This window comes from Lissotriton helveticus, chromosome 6, assembly GCF_964261635.1.
Source record: "Lissotriton helveticus chromosome 6, aLisHel1.1, whole genome shotgun sequence".
NCBI lineage: Eukaryota > Metazoa > Chordata > Amphibia > Caudata > Salamandridae > Lissotriton > Lissotriton helveticus.
In genome coordinates this window covers 176,407,534-176,417,811 of record NC_136067.1, presented here as the reverse complement: position 1 = coordinate 176,417,811, position 10,278 = coordinate 176,407,534, and positions in this window count along the sequence as shown.

Below are 10,278 nucleotides of genomic sequence, written 5' to 3'. Positions count from 1 at the left end.
AAAGAGGGGGCATTCAGTTATTGTCAAGTAAACCTATCAACACTCCCTTCCCACTATCTGTAACACCCACCTCTCAGAAACCTGTGATCAGATTGGTTATCCCTAAACCTCCTGAGGGCTCTGTAAAAAACATTCAAAGATATGTCAAGTAGCCATCATTTGATCTCACGCAGAAATATTCTAAACATCAATACCTTGATCTCCCACCCACAGCTCGCCCATATGTATTAGTTTTATTGAATGTTCCTGCTCTTAATTCCTCACAAAGTGAATCTATCACCCAGCTCATGCCCGAAGCACGCTACTGGTTAAACATTCACATGAGGCCAGGACCTCTGATACAGAACCATCTCTTAATGGCGCGAAGAACCTCTTGGGTGGGCCCTTCTCCAAATTCTTATGAGGGTGATTGTGTTGTTGTAAACTTTGACAGCCCACATTTGGTAAGAGATTTACTCTCACAACCCATAGCTGATCCGAACCTATTTACTATGATCTTCTCCTCACCTCTGGATTTCTTTTATAAACTACAAACGCTGCATCTGGAAGGGGTCCAGCATATAGTTTCAGATCGCCATCCACATGTGAACAGGATTTCTACGATTAATCCTGTACATTATTCCACCTCCAATAGATTTGCCCCTTTATCAGGTCTAGATTCTTCTGATTGACATACGAGTGAAAACCAGTTGTCTAACAGAATACAGCTTGAAGGGGTGACGCAAATGGATGTTTGCCGTTCTTACCGGGGGGAAGGAACATCAGAGTTGTGCTCACATATCAGCTCCCGACCAATGCACTCATTTATCTCTTATTAGGGACACACAGACCTAACATACTCTTTTGCATCCTGGAACATAGCTGGATACAGCAGCAAGCGTAACAATGAGGAATGGCTTTCTGTTCTGTCCAATTACCAGATTATCCTTATCCAAGAAACCTGGGAGACAGACCCAATATACATCGATGGATATAGGTCTTTTCAAACTTTGGTCTTACCATCTACAGGGGGTAGGCCCAGGGGTGGATTGTTAACACTTATTTCCAACGTGGTGGCACTTAAAGTCTGGACTTATATAAATAATTCTCCAAATTTTCATTTTCTGGTTATTAAAGGCCCTGAAACCTGGGATCTATTATTGGTAAACTATTATAATAACAACTTTTTGGACCCAGTAGTGGTACCCCAATCTCTGGATAATTTGTTAAAAGATTTAGTGGAGTCTCACCTCAAACCCCTATATGTAATTTGGTTGAGAGATTTTAATTTGAAACCTTGCTCTCGAAATTCTGCAGAGCTATGCAGAATTTTGGATCACAAAAATGTCTGTATCCCCCATTTTCATCACGACACTCAGGGGAACATCCTCAATACCATACTAGTGAAATGTTAACTTTTGATCCATAACGCTCTAGATACACACACGGGGACTTTCTATCCAACTCTTCATAGAGGTGAATATCTATCTATTCTAGATTATATCATCTAGTCTGAGATCCTAAATTCAAGGCTTTCAAAACCAAAAACTAACTTCACTGAATTTAGTGATCATGCCACACTGTCCAGTGGTCTGTTATGGCTGGTGCCTTAGTCCCAAAACGGCCCCAAATTTCCCAAACCAATTATAAGTAGATCCAATGGCATCACTTGGAAATGGGAGAAGGTCGATGTGGTCACTCTTTTAATGACTTTTGTTTTGGCTAACCCGGAGGGCATAAAAATCTGTCAGGATCCATCACTTGACCAGATCTGTATAGCTGAGGCGTTTAACAAGTTACTAATGTATCTAAAATCACAATTGATACGCCCGCCCTCTACTAGAGATTCGATATCTCATCGATAGTTTGTTAAGAATTGCACGATTGCTTCCTCAAATCTGCGCTAGGCACTCAAGTCATCACCTAGGAATGCAGATCAGATTCACGTGCTGAGGAAAACCTATAAGCTAGCCAGGACAAACAGGCTGAGTCAGCTGAAACTAGAGCCATGGGACAATCTAAAGAAATCTTCTTCCCTTTGAGTTCGCACGGCCTTCTGATAAGTTATCAATACTCCCTTCTTGAATGACAATAATGGTCCATCCTTAGATACCAATATTGAAGACGATTCTTGGGCAAAACGCTTTCAGGGTATTTTCCATGGGATAGAGGAATCTACAGGCGCAAATGTTAGCTTTACTATTGATTCCCCTATGCGCCTCTTATTTGACTTTGATAAAATCAAACTTGCCCTGACCCAATCTCCTTCTGGCAAAGCACAGGGACCCGGTGGGGTACCTATGCATGTTTTTCTAGCCAATATCCCTTTTTGGTCTCCTCTATTAACTGTGGCTTTTAACGCCATAGCTGAGAGTGGTCCTCCCCCCTCCTGGAATAAATCAGTAATCATCCCGATACACAAAAAAGGGGATGCTTCGGTCACTGCCAATTATCGTCACATGTCTTTGCTCGAAAGCTCAGCAAAACTAATGGGTCAGTTATTGGTAAATAAACTAGAAATATGGGCAGAGGAAAGGGACATCCTCACAGAAGTTCAGTATGGGTTTAGGCAGGGTAGGGGAACACTGGACCAATATCTCAACTTGACTCACAATTGGTAAATATACGAGAGCAAAAAATGCCCAAATTTATCTGGCATTCATGGATTTATGTAAGGCCTTCGACTGTGTGGGTCACAGCAAGCTATGGGAAATGTTAAAGGAGATGGGAGTGGAGGAAGCTAATATTAACTTTATTAGGGGGCTATATCTGGATGCTACCGCTGTGGCACGATACAGGAAAAATGGTGAATGCACCAAAACATTTAAAATTGAAAGGGGTGTCAGGCAAGGCTGTATCCTGGCCCCCTTTCTGTTTGCTCTCTATAAAAATAAACTAAATGACATCCTGATCAAGAGTGCGAAAGATACCCCGCTAGTTTCATCTTCTGCTCTTCCTATCCTCCTCTACGCAGACGGTGCTGTCCTGCTGGCAAGGACACCCTTGGCATTACAAAAACTAATCACACACTAAACAGATTTTATGCATAACCTAGATCTGCACGTTAATAAAACTAAATCCTACGTCATGGCAATAGGCAGTGACAAAAAGAAGAAAATTAGATATAAATTAGATGGGGAAATAATAAAGCAGGAACATTGTTTTAATTATTTAGGGGTTGTTTTTGGTAACAAAAAAACATTTGGAAGGAGATGATGCAAAATCAAGTTAATTTAATGATTCAAAGTATCGAAGCCTTATTTGATTTTCCAAAAAACTAGGCCATAAGCCAATACTTAAAATGTCTACTATCTATATGGCAAAACACTCCCAATGGCCACCTTCTGAGCAGCAATATGGGGTATCACTGTTGTAATACCACTCCAAGTACAAGAAGATAAATTCATAAAAAGACTGTTGTCAATTTCACAATCAAGCAATATTGTTATAACCCATAAAGAAGCTGGTATGCCTTTTATGACAGATGCAATAATATTAGCACCACTTTCTCTCTATCAGTTTGGAAAAGGGAAACTGTGGGTTTTAACCAAAAATTCCTCAAAGATGTCCTGAATTTGGACTATGCCCACAGAATCCCCTGGATATCATATGTCAGAAAAACCCTTATTTTTTTGGGTGGTGGGTTTTTGTATGATACCTACATCTTTGCAAACATTTCCCCAAATCAATACTAAAGGTGATCTTTCTAAATCAAGTCACACAGGATAGGTGGAATACCCACAAAGGGAAACAAACCGTAAAGTTGTATGCATCTATACCGCAGATATTAAATCATTCGCACTCATACCTACAGGTTGTTCAGAATAACTAGCATCGATTCATTCTGACTAGATTCAGACTGAACCTTATTCCTTTAATGCTTGGTTATCCAAATAATCAATTTATTCTTAAGAACTTACTGCCTTGTCCTTGTGACAAAAAGACAGCCCAATCGACTTTACACCTCCTTTCTGCCCATTATATCTAAAAGAGAGGTAGGTTTTTATTGTCCCGCTTTGAAGAAAACTATCAATGTGAACTGTAGCCTCAGCTCTCTTTTTATTTTACTCATTAGATACCCCATTGGTCTGTTTTGCACTAGCCTCCTTTTACTGGCTGCTTTAAGAACTCGCAAGGCCTTTAGCTCTACTCTTATAGCACCATAAGATTATTTGTACTTTTAGATCTAACCCATTTTATGTGAAGGATATTATTGTGGGCTCAGTATTGTTTTTAAATTTCGAATTTATTGCATATCTAATTTTAATGTATTCTATGATGTCTTTTTATATGTGAACTTTCACACATTTTAATGAAGTGCGAAATAAAGTCGAATGGTGAGGAGTATCACTGGCTCAGACTATAGAAACATTACTCAAAGAGCACTGTTAGTGAACTCTTCTACGGCAACAGATGTTTGAATGTTTTTCATTAAGATTTTAATACATTAACAACTGAAACAACCAGGCAGCACTAAGTACTCTCAGTATTTCAATCATGAATTATTTGTGACAGATGCAATGTAAAATAATATGAAAGTAATCAGATCTAAGGACTACAGGGTTGGGGGACACAAGACAAAATGATGGCAAGTAAGAGTTTACACAGACATTACATCATCAGGGTGGCTCCACCATCGGCCCCACGTTTCAGTGGTGCGCTTTGGGGTTTGTAAACCAGTTCCTCTGATTTTGCACAAAAATCCATGTCTCTGGTCCATTTACACAGTTCAGAGGCCTCTACACATCATCAGTGATGGGCCACATCTCTCTTGGTGACCTACAGGTCAATTGCAACAAAGGCATGGATATGGTGAGGACCGCCACCTGGGCCCAGATTTGCTAACATTTGATGCAATGCACTGGAGAAAGACAACTTGCTGTGCTGCGTCAAATGGAGAGAGCAGGAATGCACCATATTTACAAAGACATGGTGCTTTCCTGCTCTCTTTCAGCGCTTGCACACTGAGTGTTGCCTAGCTCCAACTCAGGCACTCTTGTGCCATGTTGCAAGGGTGCCTGCATTACAGGCAACATTGTTTTTGTGCAAGAAGTGACATCTTCCTGCAAAAATCCTCAGAGGCATTTTCTTCTTTCTATGTGTGCTGCAAAATATTGCATACATAAAAAAAAGAAATAACGAGGATAAATAAACCTATTTCTCCTTGTTACATCTCTGTTCGGATGACAAAGAATTTTGACGCATTTCCAGGTTTACTACCCTTAGTAAATCTGGGAATACACTAAAATCCATGAGTGGATGCTTGGGAACGCCCACACTTCACCCATTAAATGCCTTCCCAACACAGCGTAATGAAGGGGACAATTTGTGCTGCCTTGAGTTACTCTGCATTTACTAAGCCACGCAAGATGGTTTTGAGTGGCTTAGTAAATATCACTTCAACCCTTGCGTTGCTTGGCATCACCTTGTGTGTTGCAATGGCAATGCAAGGGCTTAGTAAATTTGAAACCAGGTGTCTATCGGCCCCAATAGGATCATTTTTGGGCGAGTTATATTTCTCGCCCAACGGTAGACACAAAGATAAAGCGTATAGTGTTCCAGTATCTGCCTTAAAAGGGCTCAACCAAACCATATGAAGCCAGCCCTTGCTTGGTAATATCTGATTTCCCCACGTGCCACAGTCTAGCAGGTGTGTAATAAAAACAATGGAGATATTTGAACTGGATTAAGTGCAGGCACGAGGATATGGCAGTCTGGGAAGTCATCTATATCACCCAGGTCGACTTCCCATATCCTCCTTAGTGTCATAAATGGGTCTGGGTCTGGGACATTATTCACTAACACTCTATGCAGATTAGAATTAGCTTTCTGCTCTAGTACACCTTAGGTCACTTTAGCCTTGATGAGATGAAACTCTCCCGGGTTGCGACGCCTGATGAGTTAAGTGGTACAAAACAGGGTGGTGATGGACAGAAACGGTGCTAGGAAGCTTGAATCCGGTCCAGGACAGGCATGGCTTGGCAGTTCGGGCTGGACTGTTCCCATGAGGCACAGGGTCAGACTGATTTGCATATGGCCATGTCTGAACTGGGGTGGCAGAGTGGGCTAAAGAACGGTGATGGATCAAACCCAGATCTGTGGACTGGGTGTGAGTGTTTGATTGGTTCAGATGCTCCGTCCATCACTACCCCCTTTTGTACCGCTTTGTTCGCCATAAGTTGGCAGGGTATGCTCAGACGTGAGTCCTTTGCTCACTTTGCCACTGGATTCAAGCAAGCCTGGCTGAAGATGGCTGTAATGCCATAAACCGGTCCTAGGAAGCTTGAATCCAGTCCAGGGAAGGCATGGCTTGGCAGTTCGGGCTGGACTGTTCCCATGAGGCACAGGGTCAGACTGATTTGCATATGGCCATGTCTGAACTGGGGTGGCAGAGTGGGCTAAAGAACGGTGATGGATTAAACCCAGATCTTTTGACTGGGTGTGAGTGTTTGATTGGTTCAGATGCTCCGTCCATCACCACCCCCTATTCTACCGCTTTGTTCGCCATAAATTGGCAGGGTATGCTCAGACGTGAGTCCCTTGCTCACTTTGCCACTGGATACGAGCAAGCCTGGCTGAAGACGGCTGTAATGCCTAGGAAGAGTAAAAATGAAATATGTGCTCTTGACCTTCAACAATTACCCATCGACCTAGCGTGTCAGCTAGACAAGTTATGAACACAATCCCACCCTACCGAGACAGTATCGCTACCCCTAGTGTCTTTGTCCCCGTGTGGTGTGTGCTATGAGTTGAAATCCCAGCTGCTCTAAGAGGATTTTCTGTGTCCCCTCAATGTGAGTTTCCTGTATACTATGCCAGCATGTAGCATCTTGAACTGCTCCTTAACTATCCTTCATTTTGTAGCGTCATTCAACCCACACATATTTATCGTTGCTAACCGCATGTAAAATATGTATTGCCATCCTGTTCCCACAATTCTTTTTATTTTTTGCCACCACCCAGTAGCTTCCTGATCTGTCAATTCCCAACCTGTGGTTGGACCTGCAAGCCCTTGAAAACCCCCAGACCCACCAGGAGGTTGAAATTGGCTTTGTCTTAGCAGGTACAGTTGTACTGAATGAAAAGCTGGACACTGTTCTTGTGGATTAGGATGGCATACACTTTTCTTTCTCTAGTGCCCCCTTGAAGCCTTAATTCTGAAGCCCGTATACCTGGTATTGATGAAAATGCTTAGAAAGGCAAGGATACATTTCAAACCAGACCTATATGCCTTTTACAATGCATGTTTAAATTATTATTGTGAGACTCTGAAGTAAAAAAAATCAAGTTACGGAAAAATGTGCTAAAGGTTCTAATTTATTATTTTTCAAGCTCTATTATTGTGCAAGGACCATTCCTATCAAGCATAGTTACAGATTTGCTTCACCGGCCACGCAATCCATCATCTTCTGCATAACCTGAAGAATTTACAAAAAAACAATATGTTTCTGACACAAAGTGCAGTCACCTTTGTTGACTGCTGTATTTAAGTATTAAACTGACACTACTGAGGTGAAACCTTTGCTCAATCAGTATCACAATGTGCAAAAATGATAAAATAGTGATTTAATACTGCTACAAAATGTGCATCATTATGTTATATAATTTCCCTTTCTTGATTTATAATATAATCAACCTTGCTGCTGGATTTGGTCTTACCCTGCTGCATTATTGCAGTGGCCCTGGTCACAGATGATGGAAAACCAATGCAAGCAGGTGTAAACTGTAGTGAGGATCAACTTTTTAGTGCAGAAATTCCTGTGTATGCCACATTTTACACGAGTTACACCATTAAATCCCACTGCTATGATTTCACGTAAAGGCAGGCCTACTAAACTACCATGATCAGGCTTTGGGTAAAATACTGTCATCAAATAAAACCCAATGCAAACAATGAGCAAGCAGAATGCAGCGTGACACTCCCTAAACAGAAGTAGTAATTTGTGCTTTCGATGGCTGTTTGGCTTCACATAACAATTTACTTGATGGTGTACTTAAATTAAGAATTTCGTGTAAGACACCCCTGTCACACGTTTGTGCGTGACAATGCTTAGCATCCGTGAACGAACATGGTATACATGTATTTTTTTTTACAGTTTGCACAATGTAGCGCTGCACGGTTTCACCAGTGCTATGTACTCCATATTTTGGCAAATTAGGGTTGGTGAGTAATAGAATGAGTTGGACAATCAGTTCTCTTTGGGTGTTTACTATTTTCACTACAATTACAAAAAAAACAGAACGATTATTAACCTTTAGTAAATACTGTGCGCCTTTTACCCCATTAATTTCGTACAGACTAGCCATGCTGTTTCCTCCATGGAGGTTTCGAATTGCTCCAGAATGTATTTAGGACAGACAGCAGGATATGGGGGAGGTGCTCCGAGGCTCAGTTTCTTGACTTTAACCTCTGTCTTCTAGCCGTCGATTTAAAACACAAAGACCGCAATCTGCATACATTAACACTTTCAAGTGCACGGCCTCGAAAGCTTTGAGTTGTAAATACAGCGAATCCTCCCTGTCTGACAAGAATGGGGGGTTGCATTTCCTTTATTTTGTAAACACCTGCATAGCAGTGCCTCTGCTTTCAGCGTGACCTTGCTGTACTAGTATTCTTACAAGGAGCTTCATGACACATTTTTGCAGTTTTTAAATTCTGTAAATAACAGGCTCGTGGTAATTTAACAGTGAGACGGGAAGACCGGGGAAACAACATTTAAGGCATCTTTTTTCCCCAGAGGATTGCCATCTAATGATATTGTCCATTATCCATTTAATAACGGACAGCACCTGTCTGTACTTTCAGAACTGTTGAACCTGTTAAAAGTCGCACGCTTTGGTGCATGCTCATGTGTATCTGCATGTTACAGAATGTAATACTCCGTAGTCCCAATTCGTGAAAATAAGAGAATAAAATAATGCATTTTACCCAGTGATTGTTAACTGCATATGCAGTTTGCCACATTTAGAATTTTTGGTTATTGAAAGCATTAGTGACTGCTCGGTAGCGCAATTTGCACCTTCGTTTCTATTCTTTGTGTCTCATTTGCCGTGGGGAGGGCGGATTTCACTGGTCTGAGTGCACTTACTGTGCAAATCTAAGTGGAAAAACAGCAGCCATTATTGAATTCTGTGAGGGGGCCTTGCGGTTTGTTCAAACTTTATACACCACGAATTGCAAGTTTCCTTGCCATCCATTGACAAGGCAGGCTGGCATTAGAGTTATGGGTTTTTCAGATAGCACTCACAGTTTTCATCTTTAAACCACCAGCAGTTTCTGTCAACTTCAGGATGCACAGACAATGCTGGTATTGCTTAGCAGCTCTGTGGTAGGTTAGATCATGAAAGGGAGAGGCTAGCCTATGAGATATATGTATGTATATATGTATATGTGTATCTATATGTATATGTGTATATATATGTATGTGTGTATGTATATACGGGAAACACCCTTTACAACGCAACTTTTACAACGCACTACCATTACAACGCATGACACTACAACGCATACCACTACAACGCATATCATTACAACGCACACTATTACAATGCATAACATTACAACGCATACTACCCTTACACTATCCAACACTTACCCTACTGTTGCACCCCCTGGAGTTAGAATAGCAATTTTTACCTCTGCACTATCCAACACTTACCCTACTGTTGCACCCCCCCTGGAGTTAGAATAGTAATTGTTACCCCTACACTATCCAACACTTACCCTACTGTTGCACTCCCTGGAGTTAGAATAGTAATTTTTACCCCTACACTATCCAACACTTACCCTACTGTTGCACCCCCCTGGAGTTAGAATAGTAATTTTTACCCCTACACTATCCAACACTTACCCTACTGTTGCACCCCCCTGGAGTTAGAATAGTCCTTTTTACCCCTACTCTATCCAATACTTACCATACATGCCATGTAATGTTATGATTTGTAATGGTAGTGTGCGTTGTAATGGAAAGCGTTGTAAAGGTCGTTTTTAAAAATTCGTTGTAATGACATGCGTTGTAAAGGTAGTGTGTGTTGTAATGGAAAGCGTTGTAAATGTAGTTTTTAAAAATTCGTTGTAATGACATGCGTTGTAATGGAATGCGTTGTAATGGATGTTGCGTTGTAAAAAATGTGTTGTAAAGGTATGCGTTGTAAAAGTATGCGTTGTAACATCATATATCCTGTATATATATATATATATGTATAATTTTTTTTGTTACAAATTGCGCCGCAAACACACATATATATATATATATATATATATATATATTCACTGAAAAAACCAGGTTTCACACCAGT